This window comes from Crinia signifera, chromosome 3, assembly GCF_055691185.1.
Source record: "Crinia signifera chromosome 3, ASM5569118v1, whole genome shotgun sequence".
Taxonomy (NCBI): Eukaryota; Metazoa; Chordata; class Amphibia; order Anura; family Myobatrachidae; genus Crinia; species Crinia signifera.
The window spans coordinates 97,305,795-97,323,278 of NC_139219.1; the positions used below are offsets into that span (position 1 = coordinate 97,305,795).

General features: G+C 43.2%; 1 protein-coding gene across 2 annotated transcripts in view; it reads left to right on the forward strand.

Moving 5' to 3' along the window:
* Nucleotides 1-17,484, forward strand: part of CNST (consortin, connexin sorting protein) — a 139,069-nt gene that overhangs the window by 6,444 nt on the left and 115,141 nt on the right. Inside the window, exon 2 of one of the 2 annotated variants that reach the window (XM_083176248.1) lies at nucleotides 3,683-3,754. The exons of the other annotated variant lie outside the window; for it this stretch is intronic. The gene's annotated coding sequence lies outside the window, so the exon portion shown is untranslated. The remainder of the gene's footprint in view (nucleotides 1-3,682; nucleotides 3,755-17,484) is intronic. 2 annotated transcript variants of the gene reach the window in all.

Below are 17,484 nucleotides of genomic sequence, written 5' to 3' on the forward strand. Positions count from 1 at the left end.
TGATTTGGATGATTCAGACTGATCGTAACAAGAAATAATTTAAATCATCCAGGGTGTACACTCTATCATGATACTGATGCCCATTAGTGCTGGATGTTGATCAAGTATTCCTATCTTTTGAACAAGCAGAAAGATTTGTAAATATTATAGACAGCTGTCGGCACATGTTGGCTCAAAAAACAGTGAAAAACTCCATGTCGAACTTTTGACCCTGTCGACCTAGACACATGTCGACCTAATGACTGTCTAACAACTTGCTGGTGACCCAATGACCATGTCCCAGGAATGCAAGGGAAATCGTTGACGACATAGCATTGTTTGCAAATAGTCTATTGTGTACCCACCTTCTTTGCAAAAAAAAAAAAAAAGCAGCTGCTTCAGAACTAGCAAAAGTCAGGTTGTGGTTTGTATGTAATGACGTGATGAGCATGATGCCACCTGTTTCATCTTTAAGTTTTCTACTGCTGTGTGCTTCCCAGTTATGGTAGCCTGCTTCATTAGAGCCTAGATCAGGCATGTCCAACGTTGGCCCCTCAGATGTTGTGAAACTACACATCCCAGCATGCTTTGCCACAGTTTTGCTATTAGAGAATGCTAAAACTATTGCAAAGCATGCTGGGATGTGTAGTTTCACAACATCTGGAGGGCCAACGTTGGACATGCCTGGCCTAGATCCATCTAGTTCAAATTTCCAATCCTATATTGCCAAGAGTTTCGGCCATTTTGTTATGCTGGCCATACACTGAACTGATAATCTGGGGTTATGGTAATCAACTGTGAGCTCCCACACTATTAAAAGTTTCCAAGTTGCATAAATCAAACATGTTTGATTTCCTCAAATTAATAATTTGGGAAACTTTTTTTTCTTCCCACTGAACGACAGCATAGGCAGACATTGACTGTCCATGCCTACTTCTTCACTGACGTCACATTCATGGCTGCCTGTCAATGGCAGGAGCAGTCCAGAGGGGAGCACTGCTGGAACAGCCCCTCCTGCAGTCTGGATCACTGCACCCCCACCCGCAATCAGCGTACTGCCGCACCCTACAGACTCACAATCGCTGTAATGGTGGCTCCTCAGACACGCCCCTCCCACTTGCATTCATGGCATCTCCCCCATCCTTGTCTCTATCTCCCTTTAACCATAATATAAGGAATGATTGGCACTGACCTAATAATTATTAAAGCAGTCAATCAAAAGTTACCAACATACAAGCTGCTTTAACTGAAACTCATCAGCGGTAGCTGGTTGGCGGTGCTCCCAAGTTTGTTCAATGTTACAACTGAAAGAGATAGGTCATAGAAGACCCAAGGAGAACAAGAAGGATTTTGAAGCACACTTTCAAAAATCAATATAAATAGATGGTTCATGAATTAAAATATAACATTTATTTGAAAGGTTTAAAATGATGTCACACGCAGAAAAATAGAAGACCGTAATTAAATCAAAAGAATAATCAATCACACAAAATACATCACGGCATGTAGGCCCATACACACTCGACGATATTGGTCACAATATCATTCAGATAGGAGTTTCTGAGCGACATTGTGAACAATATCATCCAATGTGTACGCTGTGCATCGCTAACGATGCACGCTCCCGCGCGTCCTTAATGTCCCCCTCACTCGTCCAAGCATGTTCAGACAAAGGAGGACATCGTCAACGATTGCCATGCTGTAGCATGACCATCGTTCCCACACATGACGCCCCTGTCGTCGGTCCGTTGTGTGCGGCATCAGCAAGTGCATATTGGCGTCGGCGGGATCGCCCTAATGTGTATGGGGCTTTAGACTGCGTCTCATATCACTCATACTGCCCCAACATCAGTTGTAAGCTGGCTAGGCAGGTGGAAACAATGGGCCCAATTCAGACCTGCTCCCCAGGCTACGATTGATCGAATATCAAATGACTGCACATGTGCACGGTACGCAATGCGCATGTGCAAAGCGTTCGATTGAAAGGCAACGAGCGAAGGCTAGCCTTCGCTTGCTGCTTGCGGGGTGATAGACACCCTGCGGGTGTTTAGGGGGCATGCTACTGGCGTTTTCTGGGCATCCACCAGAAAATGCAGGTGTTCCCTTGCCATTGATAACGAGGGCCGCTGACATCATCACCTTCTCCCCATGGCTTTCACAGCACCAAGGGAGTCCTGGCTTATTTAGCACTGCGAGCAGTGGGGAAATCATTCTCTGGTGAATGAAATCTAAAAATGGTCGACATACTCTAGGTAAGGAGGACATCCAAGTAAGCAGAGAGTTCGCTTACAGTGCCCAAATCATTGTGAGAGCAGCGAGCCATGCATGGGTATACGGCACACTTATACAGTGTCCATGTCAACAGGGACACACAAAAAATGTGATAAATTGTGACAACCTTTTCAGAGTCGACCATGTTCATGATGATCTATTGTTACGGTCAACCCGGGGTATGTCGACCATACTTACTCCATGGAAATTGCCGGGTGACGTGGGCGGGCAGCTGACATCACTGAATGTCAGCTGTTCACCCAGTTCCTCCCGAATGTGCACGCATATATAAGTGACCAGAAAGTCACCTTATATATGCATGCACTGATCGGCGAAGTGCTGTGCTGGCAAAGAGAGGTGATTATTTTTATGTGATAACTGCATATTCCCACCAGTGTTCCATAACTCCCTGCAGATTTCAGCCTTGGTCTTGTCTAGGTACACTGTCATGTTTTTGGATTGTAGTGTATAACCAGGACAAGTGTAGAGCAGCTTGCTATACTGTAGAAGCTCCTCTGAGCAGCGATCCACTAGTTATTTTATTCTATTAGATCGGTTTTCTGCAGCAAGTCTGACATTAAAGTAAAGGCCCCCATCCTCTAGTGCGATATGGCCTGTTTTCATGTGATTCAGATGCATATCTGCAATGGGTTGCATGAAAACTGGAACATTGCATGTCCTTTTCCTGCGATTGCACATCTCAATCACAGATCAGACTGGCTGCCATGAATATTTCTCGCAATCAATTTGTATACTTGCAATGCGACTGCATGCGATTACTCGGAGGAAAGTTTATACATGGTAATAGCCCATCTCACCTGACGCATCGCATATGTACATCGCAGGGAAAATATCCTTTCAGATTGATTAGCTCAGATGGATCACTGTAGGATAGATTGCATGTGATAAATCTGTTGCAAGTAGCAAATCGTAATCGCAGGCCTGCAGTGAAGGTCCTGCCCAGATTGCTGGGAAAGGATCCAACTTACTGCTGAGAGAGATCTCACTAGTGGATCGGGTCCTTTAAAATTGTTTTTGCATTTATGAGGTTGGCTTATTTCAACCCAAACAGCCACAATGTTCAATCAATTGCAGTCCCACCAAATGTTTTTTTCCCCTATCATAAGGGTTTTTAGCAAATTCTTGCGTTCATATTTGTAGAATGTTGCCAGCTTCTTAACCCTTTGAGTGCCAAGTAAATTTGTCAAACTGGGTGTGAAAACTGCTAAGAAAACATTTTTTTGTAACATGTGCAGAGAGAGTTAGATTTCAGTCGGGTTTGTACTTCAAACTGATATATATTGCAGTGTAAAAAATAAAGCAGCCTGTATTTGCCCTGACCAGAAACAAGACACCCAAATCTAACTCTCTCTACGTGCTCATTTATGTTTCCCTTACTAGACCTATAGTTGTGATTTTTTTTTTGTTCCAGAACGGACATTGGGGTCCTGTTCCATTCTTTATGGAAATGCTTCCGGCACATCATTGGTGAATTGTCAGAATGGTGAGTTACCATGGGGTTTATTCTAGTTCATTCTTTCTGACAAAATCCTTCTTAGATGGACAAACCCATGTGCACTGCAGGGGGGCAGATGTAACATGTGCAGATAGAATTAGATTTGGGTGAGTTATTTTGTTTCTGTGCAGGGAAAATACTGACTGCTTTATTTTACACTGCAATATAGATCTCACTTTGAAGTAAAACCCCACCCAAATCTAATTCTCTCTGCACAAGTAACATCTGCCCCACCCGCAGTGCACATGGTTTTGTCCATCTAAGAAGGATTTTGTCAGAAAGAATGAACTAGAATAACCCCCCATATGTGTTTTTTTTCCCCCATAGTTCTGTGTCTTTTGTTGTATTTTTAGATGAATACAATTAAAGTGTGGTATAGTAGTGGAGCTCGTTTTTGCAGAGGTCAAGGTCTTGCCAAATTTCATACTGACCAGTATACTATAGGACAAGGCTACACAACATGAAGTAAAATATTTTCCAGTAACGTTTCATATGAGCATTTAAAGCATGGATCTTCAAACTGCGGCCCTCCAGATGTTGTGAAACTACAAATCCCAGCATGCATTGCCACAGTTTAAACACTCCCTTATAGCAAAACTGTGGCAAGGCATGCTGGGATTTGTAGTTTCACAACATCTGGATGGCCGCAGTTTGAAGACCCATGATTTAACGAAATCCCATTAACTCTGTAGTGTATGTGGAATCCGTAGGATTCCGACGAGTCCCGTTTAAATGGGAAAAAGGCTTTTTAATTGAATAGCATTTTCCCATTCCGCAGGGATTTTTGCTAGCAATTAGCTGTGCAATAGACCCCGCTGCCACTTGAATACTCCCCTAAATATTGACAAGAAAATCCTTTTTTTTTAAAGATGGTGAAATCTGTTAAGTGGATATCCCCATGTACAGTAAAGGGAGGTTAAATAGTCCTTCTGTGCTGTCTCTGTCTCTGAATCCCCTCAGAATCTGTGGGAGGCCAGAGAGGGACAAAGCCAGCAGGAGTGGGACCCTGCAGTCGCAGAGCTGCCACAGACTAAAGGCCCCCAAACACTGTGACTTCTCTGAGGGGAGATGTTGCATAATGTGTGGGGTAAAATAGAACTATGCTACCACAAAAGGGAAGAGATCTGAAAGTTGGCAAAGCAAATGATTTGCACCCCTGATCCATGTACTAATATTCAATTTCTCAAATAACTTCCTGCCTACCAAAATCATATGCTGAACCTTCAAAATGTTTATAGAAAGACCAATGGTAATCTCTGGTTTAGTATCTCCTTTTTGACTCGCCGTCAGGAACAAATATGACTCTATATCCAGACTCATTATATGTTCTATATAAGCCTGTCCAACAAAAGAAGTAATTTGTGACACATCACTTTAATAATTAGCGTGTGTCATTCAAGGGGTGTTCATTTTTAAATCCATCTGTTATTGTTTTACTTTAATTAGTTTTATTATGTACAGTTTATTTGGTTCTTTCTTTGAGCACATAGAGACTGTCAAAGGAAGTACAGTATAGCACAAATTACATTTTATTAATACTGTGGTTATTGGTATGGTTTTTATACACTACAGCTCTTTTTAAATGTGTTTTTTTTTTTTGTAAGCTTTATCCAAGCTGTGTTTAGTTTCTGTAACTACATTCAAAGCATCTTGTATATTATTTTCGTTTGTTTTGTGTTTGTAATTATAGTGCTGTTTTCTTTGTCAGTGTGCAAATTGACACTAATAATTTTTTGTTTGAGTGGGTGGGTCATATTGTATCCATGAGTTCAAGTGACAGCCTCAAGAGTTTAATGTTGTTTGTTTCCCCATGTCTGGTTACTACTGTACATGTAGTTTTTTTTTTTAGTCTTCTATCTGTTTTTCCTATGTAATGTAACTATTCATGCTGACTCACACTCTTTGTGATTCTGAATACCAGGAGTATTCCAGGAATAACTAGAGCACTGGCCAAAGAAAGCTATCCAACCCTTTTCAATAAATAAAATGACAGACTGAGTTTTTATTTCAACCTTGACTAAGGAGACCATATAACAGCTATAGTATAGATGACATACTTAATAAAATGTTTTATATTTCTCACCTAACTTGTTGGAGGAGTTTTGGCCACAGGGGAACTCTCACACTGTCTAAAGACGGATGTCTAATTTGGGTCAATGTTTTCTACTAGGCCCAATCGCTAATGACCCCAAAATCTTTCTCCTACACAGGTTGAGTATCCCGTATCCGAATATCCGTTATCCAAATTATTCCGAAAACCATACGCTCCAGAAAGTGACAATAACATTTTTTTGTGCTAAAACTCACTGGGGACAATTGTAACAGCACTACTGATGATATGTAACTGGCACTATATATGCACAAGAAAATGATTGCTTAGCATTCAAATTCAATATCTGAGATAGTACACAAACTTTGTTTCATGTTTTGAAACCTTGTTTTTTTGAACAAATAAAATATATTTGTGTGTATTTTGTGGTTGATGTGTTTATACAGCATAAATGCAAGATACTTCAAAATACATCATTGAAATGTTAAAATATTCCAAAATACGGAATAATCGGTTATCCAAAATTCTCCTGGTAACAAGCATTTTGGATACGGGGATACTCAACCTGTACTAAAAAAAAAAAAAATCCAACTTTCAACCAGCAGTTAACCAGAGTTAGCCACTTCACAGTGTCTATGTTATTAGACACCTGCTTTGGGACATTCGTCAACTGGGACTTGTGAATCTGTTTGTGCTTTATTATTATATTGAATATCCCTTATCCACCTGATCCATTTTTTATAGTTTTTAGAATTATTATTTTTTTTTTTTTTCTAAAAGCACTACTTGGACATCTGTGAATGGCAATACTGGGGACACGATATGTAACAAGCATTAAATATGTGCAAGAAAATTACTGCTTGGCATTTTAATTCGGTGCCTGAGGTATTACACAAACTTTGTTTCAAATCAAATTTAGTTGTCACATGCAAAGTTATACATAGTACAATATGTAGTTAAATGCTTATACAACTGTAATACATTACGTTAGGGTAAGTAGATCGGCTGAGGAATAGTGTAGAGAGAGAGATTGTGGGGTAGGTCTAGTAGAAGGAAAGAAAGTCTCGTTACTAGGAGGTCCGGTTGAGGGCTCTAATGGCCTGCGGGAAGAAGCTCCTACTCATTCATTCTGTGTTTGCCTTCAAACGTTTCCCTGATCGCAATAGGGAGAAAAGTCCATTGTTGGTATGGCTGAGGTCCTTAATTATCTTCCTGGCTTTGGTCCAACATCGTTTGCTATATATAGAGTCCAGATCTGGAAGCTCGATACGGATGGAACGCTCTGCCGATTGCAAAACCCTCTGGAGAGCTTGTCTGTCCTTTTTGGTGCTCTTCCCAAACCAGGCCGTGATATTTCCTGTCAGGATGCTCTCAATGGTGCAGGTATAGAAATTCTTTAGTACCCTTGAGGATAGTCTAAAGTCCTTCAGCCGTCTAAGATGATAAAGACGTTGTCGGGCCTTTTTCGCCAGGGAGTTAACATGGCAGGACCATGTCAGGTCCTGCGTGATGTAGACACCTAGGTACCTGAAACTGTCTACTCTCTCCACTGAGGTCCCGTTGATGGTCATTGGATGGTATTTTTTCTCCTGCTTTGTGCTGAAGTCCACTATTAGTTCCTTAGTTTTGCTGATGTTCATATAGAGATTGTTGACCTTGCACCAAGATTCCAGGTTGCTAACCTCCTCTAGGTAGGCTGTCTCATCGTTGTTCGAGATTAAGCCCACCACCACAGTGTCATCAAACTTAATGATGTTCATCTCTTGAAACCTTGCTTCATGCACAAATAAAATATATTTAGTGTGTATTTCATGTGTTTGATGTGTGTATATAACATATATTCAAGATACCTCATTGGAATATAAAAATTTAACAAAATACGGAATAATCTGTTATACAAAATTCTTCTGGCTCCGAGCATTTTGGCTAAGGGATACACAACCTGTGTATCAGTATCTATCTATCTATCTATCTATCTATCTATCTATCTATCTATCTATCTATCTATATATATATATATATATATATATATATATATATATATATATATATATATATATATATATATTATCTCTATCTATCATTTTCTTAGTGCATACATATTCCGCAGCGCTTTACAGAGAACAACATTTACATCAGTCCCTGCCCCCAATGGAGCTTACAATCTATATTCCCTACAATATATACACTATGCAGATCTCTATACTGCTATAGCCATGTAATACCCTGCAGGGACCTGCACTGTCCCCAGATCCTTCCACCACAGAGCCACATATACACTATATAATACTGTATATCATTTTTTTGTTTTAGCCTACTCAGGCTTGAAAGGAAATCCCTTATAATAGCCTGGTCTCGTGTGCTGATGCCATTTTTTTCTACATTTTTTTAAAGGTTCTCCCTGGGTGTTAAAGCTTGAGGCTATCTATCGCAGTTTTGAAATGGAAACTATAGGATTTAAATATTCTCTAGCATTAAATTATTGTATCATATGAAAATTTTGGTCCAAGCATCATATGGGATCTATGTTTTTCATAATGTATTACATTTCTCTGGCAGACTCAATGGCTGGTATTCAATGCCGCAGCGAGCGGCCGGCGAGGGGGTTAAACAGAGAGGATTGCAGAAAACCAGCGATCCTCGCTGTTTAACCCCCGCGCCGGCCACTCGCTCTATTCAACCTTCTGGGGAAATCCTAGCCGTCACAGGACGGCGAGAATTCCCCAAAACAGCGAGACCCGCGGCTGCTGCAGAAACCTAGCAGTTTTTAGCCGCGGGTCTTGCTGATTCTGGAGCCGCATCCGCCAATTCCCCCTCGCTCAAAAAACTGAGCGAGGGGGAATTGGCGGATGCGGAGGCTGTGTTCAATGCTGTCAGGGTGAGTGGTGACAGCGAGCAGGAAGCTCTGCTCGCTGTCACCACTCGCAAACAGCATTGAATACCTGCCAATGGATGATGTAGTCTTTCCTGCCAGTGTATTGTGACATAATTTAACACTGCAACCAAAAATGAGTCATCTGAATCTGCAATGGCTTACCTGTGTGCTTATATAATCTACGTGTGCACTCTTGTACACATGTAGATCATATGTTTAAGTTGGTATGGTTACTGAAATTGTTATGCCTTTTCCTTTTTTGCATCCAGTTGAGAGGTTTATGCATACCTCTCAACATTCTCCTATTGCAAATTGGGACTCCTGCAGCATGCGCTCCCAGAAAGGAGCGTGACCTAAGGAAAAGGGGGCATGTCTTTTTGAAAATGTTCACGATGGTGAAGCCATGCCCCCGTTTCATAGCAGTGGGGGCATAACTACCGCTGTGGCAGGGAAACTCTGAACTCCTCCCACACCGTGGACACTGCCAGCCCCAGGTGGGACACAGGACGGTCACAAAAAGCAGTGAATGTCCAACAAAATAGGGACAGTTGGGAGGTATTGATTACATAATAGTCACTTATTGACTATACCTGTCAGTTGCAGTTTATGATTCAAAAATGTGTTTTGCTGCTTTACATTTTGACTATTTTTTTTATATATCTCAGTTTTGTCCAAAAAACAAGTATCCATACTTGCCTACCTGGCCCTCTAATTCAGGGAGAAAATGCTCTGTTCTCGGACTTCCCTGGTAATGTAGGATTGCAATCACCTGTGGTGACACACCTTTCTTATCAATTACTTAGCTCCCCACAGGTGATGGCAATCATACATTACCAGGGGTATCCATGAACAGAGCATTTTCTCCCTCATGGAGAGGGTCAGTTAGGCAAGTACAGTATGATAGTGTTAGACAAAAATTTACTTATAAAGTAAAAAAAAAAAAGGATAGACTGCTGGAGGTAACCAAAATATATTTAATAAAAATAATAATACTTACACATAATTCAAATATACAACAGACGGCTATATAACATTTAATTAATTCACAAACATCTAAGATAGGCATTCCCAACCACGGCCTTCAAGGCACACCAACAGTGCAGGTTTTAAGCCCCGTACACACGGGGGAGATATATTGCTCAGCAATATATTGCTCAGTTTCTCCTTTTCATCAGCGACCAGAGATGGTCGCTGATGAAAAAGAAACTGCCGGGGGGAGCCGCAGAGGTAATCAGCTGGTCGCAGGAGCATGTTCCTGCGACCAGCGATCACTACAGGTGTAAAAATTGGAGCGTGCACCCGGCGATATATCGCCGGTGCACACTCCCATCGTGGGCAATATGGTCACTTAGTGACTATATTTCCCGCGATATTATACAAAATTGCCCCCATGTGTACGGGGCTTTAGTGATATCCAGGCTTGAGGTGACTTAAGGTGACTTAATTAGTACTTGAGTGATTCTGATTAAACCATCTGTGCTGAAGCTTAGATATCACTAAAACCTGCACTGTTAGTGTGCCTTGAGGAAAGCCTGATCTAAAGCTGTGTACACACGGGGGCGACCATATTGCCAGTGATTGGAGTGTGCCCCAGCGATAAATTGCCGGGTGCGCGCTCCCGTTTTCAGCCCCATTATAATCGCTGGTCGCAGGAGCTTGCGATTACCTGATTACCTCTGCGGCTAACCTGGCAGAGGTTCCTTCTCATCAGCGAACATCTCTGGTCGCTGATAAAAGGAGAAACTGAGCAATATATTGCTCAGCCATATATTGCTAGCAATATATCTCCCCCGTGTGTACACAGCTTAAGATGTTTATCCATTAAAGTCTATTCATCTCAACAGACATAACTTTATAGTTAACTGCAGTTTATTTAAACTTATTTTCTTTTCTCCTTTCTGGCAGTACATATTAAACTGTCCCAATAGAGGCTTAATGATAAAGTAGCAGTTTAGTGGTTAGAATACAGCAATGTGGCACCAATGAATCAAGGCAAGCTTAGAATGTGGCTTTCTCACAGCTTCAGTGACACTCCTGTTAGCTCTGATCATTTAGGGCTGTGTTCAATCCAAATGCGTTTTTTGAAAGAGCCTTTTTTCATACAGTGATACAGTTAGTATAAGTACTTATATATAATGCAAATAAATTTGCCACCAGCTCGGCAGTCGTTGGGATGATGGAATCTGATGGGATGATGCAATGAATGATGGCATGCAGTTGCATGTAATAACAATACATTGGCCAGTATTCAATGCTCCCGATTCACCATTTTTTCGGCTAATCTTTTCACTCCTTGCGGTGAATTTTTTTCACTGAAAATCTGATTCACCCTATTCAATGTTCACTGTTCGCCGAAAGGGAACAGTGACTGCCGGCCAGTTCTCAGTTTCATGCTCGCTGCAATGCGCTGGTGTATTTCAATGGGGTTTTCACTGGGATTCGCCGAGAGTGTATTCAATGCTAGGATGACGAATTGCTTTCTCCCTGATTTTCCCCATGATTCACCGTTTTGCATTCGACATCTTTTTAAGGTGAACTGGAAAGTGATCTTTTAAAATAAAGGTTTTTGTTTTTTTTTTAGGTAAAAAAAAAAATCAGATTATTTTTTCTGTGAAGAGGCGTGCTATTTTTATTCATGTGCTTGAAGCACATTAAAATGTAATTAATTTTCTTTCTTTTTTTTTTTTTTTTACACTTTCACCGGGAGCCGCTCATTAGATATTAATTTATTCACTGCACACTGGTCCCTGCTTCTTACGAGCAGGACCAGTGGAGAGGATCCCTACCCCTGTCCCCTGCCAGCTATCGGGGGGGCAGCTTCTGCTGCCTGTGTCCCCTTAAGCCCTCCTTCTCCCCAAGAAAAATTCTGGGGCAGGCATTGAGGCTTACATCTCCCTGCCCGCCTCCGTCACCCGGCTCCCTGCGGCATTCGGCGCAGGGGTTAAAATTCGCTAGCAGGGGCAGCAAGCCCCTGCTGCATTGAATAGGGTGACAGGGAGGGCTGGCAGCGAATGCTGCAGCCCTCCGGAACCCTGCAAATGTGCAGCGAATCCTAAACAGGATTCGCTGCACATGGAGAAAAAAATCATTGAATACTCCCCATTGTGCGGAGCAATGTATTGTAAAATAGCAACTAACTGTTGCTGGAAGACACATCGTTATAGTGGGTACCCAGCTATAATGTTATATACAATATAAATTTACCTCTAGTTATCTTCATTAAAATAACACAATTGCTTTGTGCACTCGTGTCTGCGCAAGCATACATCAGACTAACTCCCTTAATTAATAAGATTGCTGTATCTTTGTAATGGCCGTTTTATTTTGTTTATGCTGTTACAGGAATTCGTTCCAACATCAGAATGGTTGCCCATCAACCCACATTGTGTGTACACACTGGAGCAACCTTTTTTGCTTGGCATTCATTGCTAGTGACTGTGGGAGCATGCAATCCGCCGTACACACAGGGGATTATTCTGGTTGATTCGCAAATCTGCGAATTTGCTGCCTTTGTGAGTCCACCAAACCTCGCCCAGTGAATGCTGTGCCGTCCACTCCCTCTCACAGCATGTGTCCCCACACACAGGCTGCGAATTGATCTTTAAATAAACATCCATTCACATGCTGCGGGGGAACAACCACATTATTTAATGGTCGGCGACCATGGAATGATGTGGAATGAGAATGCATATGTAAGGTTGCTCTAAGCAGCCCTGCATATGTGTGAACCCTCGGGAGGAAATGGGCGGGCAGCTGACATCCGTTGCTGTCAGCTGGCTGTAAACCCCGCCCCACCTGAGTCACGGCCTCATTACCTTAAGAACGCTCAGCATCTCATGGGAGTCCCATATGTTAATCGCCCCCCCAGCTCACCTGGGTACGTGCACCCAGTGATCCCACTATTCGCAGAGGGTGCATGCAGCCAGTGCATGCACATGCGAAGCAACCAGTCAAACATATGCAAATTTGTTTTGCAAGAATTTAACATCTGTCAGAGCAGAAATTCTGCCCCATCTGACAGCCCATTGGCAAACTTTAATTTCAGTAAGCGTTATATTTCTCCAAAGAGCTGCAGGGGAAAAAGGAAGCAGACAGATTTCTTTGTGACATCACCCTATGGGCAATCAGGGCCGGTGCAAGCTCCCCGCCCGCCCCAGGCAAAGCTCCCCCGCCCGCCCCCAGGCAAAGCCCCCCGCACTGCCCGCCGCCCGCGATGCGGCACGGGGGTGGGGGGGTTGCTATAATACTGTGATGCGGCACGGGGGGAGGGTGCGATAGCAATGTGATGCGGCACGGAGGGGGGGGGGGGGTGCGGGCGATACTGCCGCGCTGAAATCCCCCAAGCAGGGAGCGGGCAGCGTTGATTAACGGGCGGGATGGGGGTCGGGGAGGGGAGAGGGAGGATGACAGTCTTACCTGCTCCCCGCTCACTGCTTTCTGGTACCTCTCTATGGTACCTTGGCGGCTCAATACCGCCCTCCAGTGGCCAGCGCCCTAGGCAAATGCCTAGTCCTGCCTAGTGGTGGCGCCGGCCCTGTGGGCAATGTCTACTTATGTCTAGTGACTGCATTTCTATTCACAGTAATCTATGTAGACCTCTGGTTTCTAACTTTTGCAGTTTTATACGTATACATAAAAACATATGGAGAGGGAAAGAGAGATTACAATTGCATAAATACAAGTAAATTGTGGCACCCGTGATCAAGGCTTTTAAACAGATTTCTCTCTAAGCCCTCCTCAGGCTTGAACAAAAGTCTGCAGTAATTGCAGCCTGCAGGCTGCCATGGACGCTAATGGAATAGCCTTGGCAGATCAGTTAGACCATGGTAATTGACCACTGCTAATTGAATCTGACCTTAAGGGAAAAATTTTACAGGCATTTGTTTAAACGCTGAGATACATGCATTCTCTGTAACATGGGAGTCAATAGGGGAATGAGGTTGTCCTGTCACAACTTTGTAGTTTCACGATAAAATAGCTTTCTTTTTCTACAATGAGATTAGCATTACTTCGGAATTAGAAGGCCTTAGTGCTACACCATTTTATTGGCTACTAATCTGTGCTTGCAACTTTGGGAAAACAGGTGGTGCATGCACATAAATGGGACTCTAATACCGCTTTCAGACAACTGTGGCCGAATAACCTGGCAATTATCTGGCATTTGAAGCGCCGGGTTATTCGGACGCGCGCTATTAGACCCTCTTCTCACAGGAGAGCAAATCGCTGATTCTAAAATTTAGACACCGTAATTTTCTCAATTGCACAGTTTTCGCCTGTGTAAAAGGGTCAACCCGGATCTCTGGGTCTCTGACCCTGGCCATTTACAAGGTCGGAGACCCAGAGTTCCAAACTGACCCTTTCACACAGAAAAAGGACCCGTGTATGTAAGGAAATTCCCGGATGGAACTGCTTTACCTGGGAATTTCAATTTCTGTCTGAAAGGGGTATTATTCTTCCAGTTCCCTCAAACCAGCTCTAATAATGCACCAGAAAACTGGAGCACACTTTGCTACCATCATATCTCTTTCACCAGGCCTGGGTACCTTGTATCTGATGCCTTTGGAAAGAAGTATCAATTTATATAGTTAATTATTTTTAGTTTGTTCTCCTATTTTTCCGTGCTTAGTGCTCTTAGTCATACAGAAATGAAAAATGATAACAGTACTATACCGGCCATCTACACAAATTAACTTGCAGTGACAGTGGTTAACAGAACCGCTGTCTTTGTCAGTTGCTTCTTGAGCACATCTGAGGAACCTTTCACATTTTCGAAAGACTGCTATCATACATCAGCAATCACAATTTATGGATTTCCAGATACAGGGATTTTTTGGCCAGATAAATGGATTTTACAATCTATCTGACTTTGCCCACACATTACAGATTTATTTCAGCGATCGGCAGATTTTTCCATCTAAAGATTGCATCTTCATATCTGGAAATTGCCCAATCGATTGTCATTTCAGCTGTTCATAATGTAAATAGATGAAGAAGACCAATTGGGAATGCCCACACATATAAAAAAGATCTGCAGATAATACCAGATTATTAAACATGTTTAAAAACCTGATTAAGCAATCGATTGGCAATTTTGATTGGGATTGCCAAAAGGGGGAGCCCACACATCTAAAATTAATTGTGGCAATCATCTCCATATCTGAAAATTGTCACAATTAATTGCTGAGGTATGGGGCCCTTTACACTGCGCATGAATGCAATGTCAGTTACTGGAACTGGTTGGAGACTGTATGAGAGGGATCGTAAGATCCCTCTACTGTGAGAATGGCTACGTAGGCATAAAGCAGTACCATCCGAAGATGACGTTAACCAACAAGGTCAAACTTTAAAAAGCTTGGTACATAAGAGTCAGTCTGCTATGTTAAGGATGCTGTTGGTTTTCACTATCATTCATATGGTTTGCTGGGTTCTCAATACATTGGGGAAGAAGAGGTCCTCTGCAGGAGACAGGCAGATAGAACTCTTTACAGTGGGTGTACTGGCTCCTCCCCTCTACTTCCTCTTCCACATCCTCAGTTTAGAAAAATGTGCCCTCGGAGAGGCTGCACTTACAGAGCTCCTGAAGAGAGTTTTTCTTCATTTCATTTTGTTTGTTATTTTGGGGAGCCTGTTTTGGACTAAACAGCTCCCTGCTTCATGGGAAGCCTCGGGAGGGTTACAGTTGCTGTCCTTTCAAGGTACTAAACTGTCCCCGCTTCACACCCCCAGCTTGCTGCATACCCCTGGCTCAGCCCGAAGACGTCTGCGGTGAGTGTTACCCGGTGTCCCCTCTAGTGGGGTACTCCAAATGATGTGCGGCATGATGGAGGCGACAGCGGTGTCCCTGCATGGGAACCGCACAGCCCCCTGTCCACACTGGATGCTTTACACTGCCTCTGGTTTGGAAGATGCTTTCAAATCGGCTTGTAAAAATCCTGAAAAGAGATTTCAAGTGTCAAACGCTTCAAGTCCACTTTCCTCTTTGATGCAGGTGGGTGTGGGAGGAGCCTCCAGTTGTAGATGCTTCCATGTCCCGTTTGTCAAAAAAGATGGTACTCTCAGTGCCCGGGACTTCTACACTTAAGGATTCATTGGATAAAAAACTAGACGGTACTCTCAAGTCTATGTATACGGCCAGTGGGGCGGCTTTGCGCCCCCAGTACTTGCTAGTTGCTGGATGGCAAAGTCCATTCATACCTGGGCGACCCAAATCCAAGAGGGATTGCTGGGCGATATGTCCACGGCCCAGGTGGCTGATTCACTCCGTCACATACAAGATGTGGCTAAGGTGCTTTGTGACGCACAAAAGAAGGTGGGCGCTATTAATGTGCGTAACTCAGCCATGGCGGTTTCCGCCCGCAGGGCTCTGTGCCTGCGTCAGTGGGTTGCTGACTCCAAGCGTAGTGTGGAGAACCTTCCGTTCACAGGAGAACGCCTGTTTGGTAATGAACTAGATGAGTTGAATTCTAAGGCTACAGCCGGGAAATCCACTTTTCTCCCGTCTCTAGCCAGCCCAGATAGCCCTTCTCAGCCCAGAGTCAGCACCGGCAAATTTCACCCTAAGGTGAGAGGTGGCTCAAATGCTAACAGAGGCATGCATAGTAAACTCAGAAAGTCTGGGTCCTCTGCACCTCCAGACCGCAGCTCAGGCACAGAGCCTCAAAAGCCCTCAGCATGAAGGGCTACACCCACCACGAGATCTACTCGCGGTGGGGCACGGCTGTCTTTTTCAGCCAGGTGTGGGAGGATTCCTGCCTCAGTCCATGGGTCAGGGGTCTTATTTTGCACGGCTACAAGCTGGAGTTTGACAGGTTGCCGTCGCACAGATTCTTTCAGTCTGGACTCCCAGCTGCGGCAAGAGATCAGCTGGTCCTCAGGCAAGCTGTACAGAAGCTGCAGGACTCTCAGGTTATAATACCTGTTCAGGAACAGGGAAAAGGGTATTAATCCACCCTGTTCGTGGTACCGAAGCCGGACGACTCGTGAGACCCATCCTCAACCTGAAATCATTGAACCCCTTTTAAGGGTGTTCAAGTTCAGGATAGAGTCTCTGACGTTGGTTGTGGATGGCCTCGAAGAAGAGGAGTTCCTAGTGTCCTTGGACGTGAAGGATGCATACCTTCACATTCCCATATGGCAACTGCACCAGGCTTACATTACCTCAGGTTCGCAATCGAACATTTTCAGTTACAAGCCTTGCCTTTCGGCCTGTCCACAGCTCCGCACATCTTTACCAAGGTGATGGCGGAAATTTTGTCCTTGCTAAGGGATCAAAGGGTAAATGTTATCCCATACCTGGATGATCTGCTGATAAAGGCGAGAACAGAGGAACTGTTGAGAGCGGATATCACCACCACAACCACAAGTATGTAGATGGACTTGATATATACTGTACACTTAAAGAGATATGAGGATGGTATTTAATATTTTCACCTAAATTTAAACTGGTACCTGTATTTTGAAACATAAGAAAAGTTGGGGGGATATTTGTATAAAGATACATATCAGAATTATGTGCCACAGCAATTTTGTATAAAAGTATATAGTATTCAACAGTTTATTATTTATTGTCTACTAGCTGACCCGCCCGGCATTGCCCGGGAAAACCTTAGGGTTTTTTTATTTCCAAAATTGCGGAAAAATGCCATCTTACAGTATGCTGTGCCAAAGACCTAAGATTGTAATTTGTTAAAAATTCCGCCATAATGTTAGAATGTGTTTGCATTAATACTCAATGATGGCAATGAAATCAGGTGTGGTGTTGTTGTTTGAAACACAACGCTCCTGAGTGGAAAA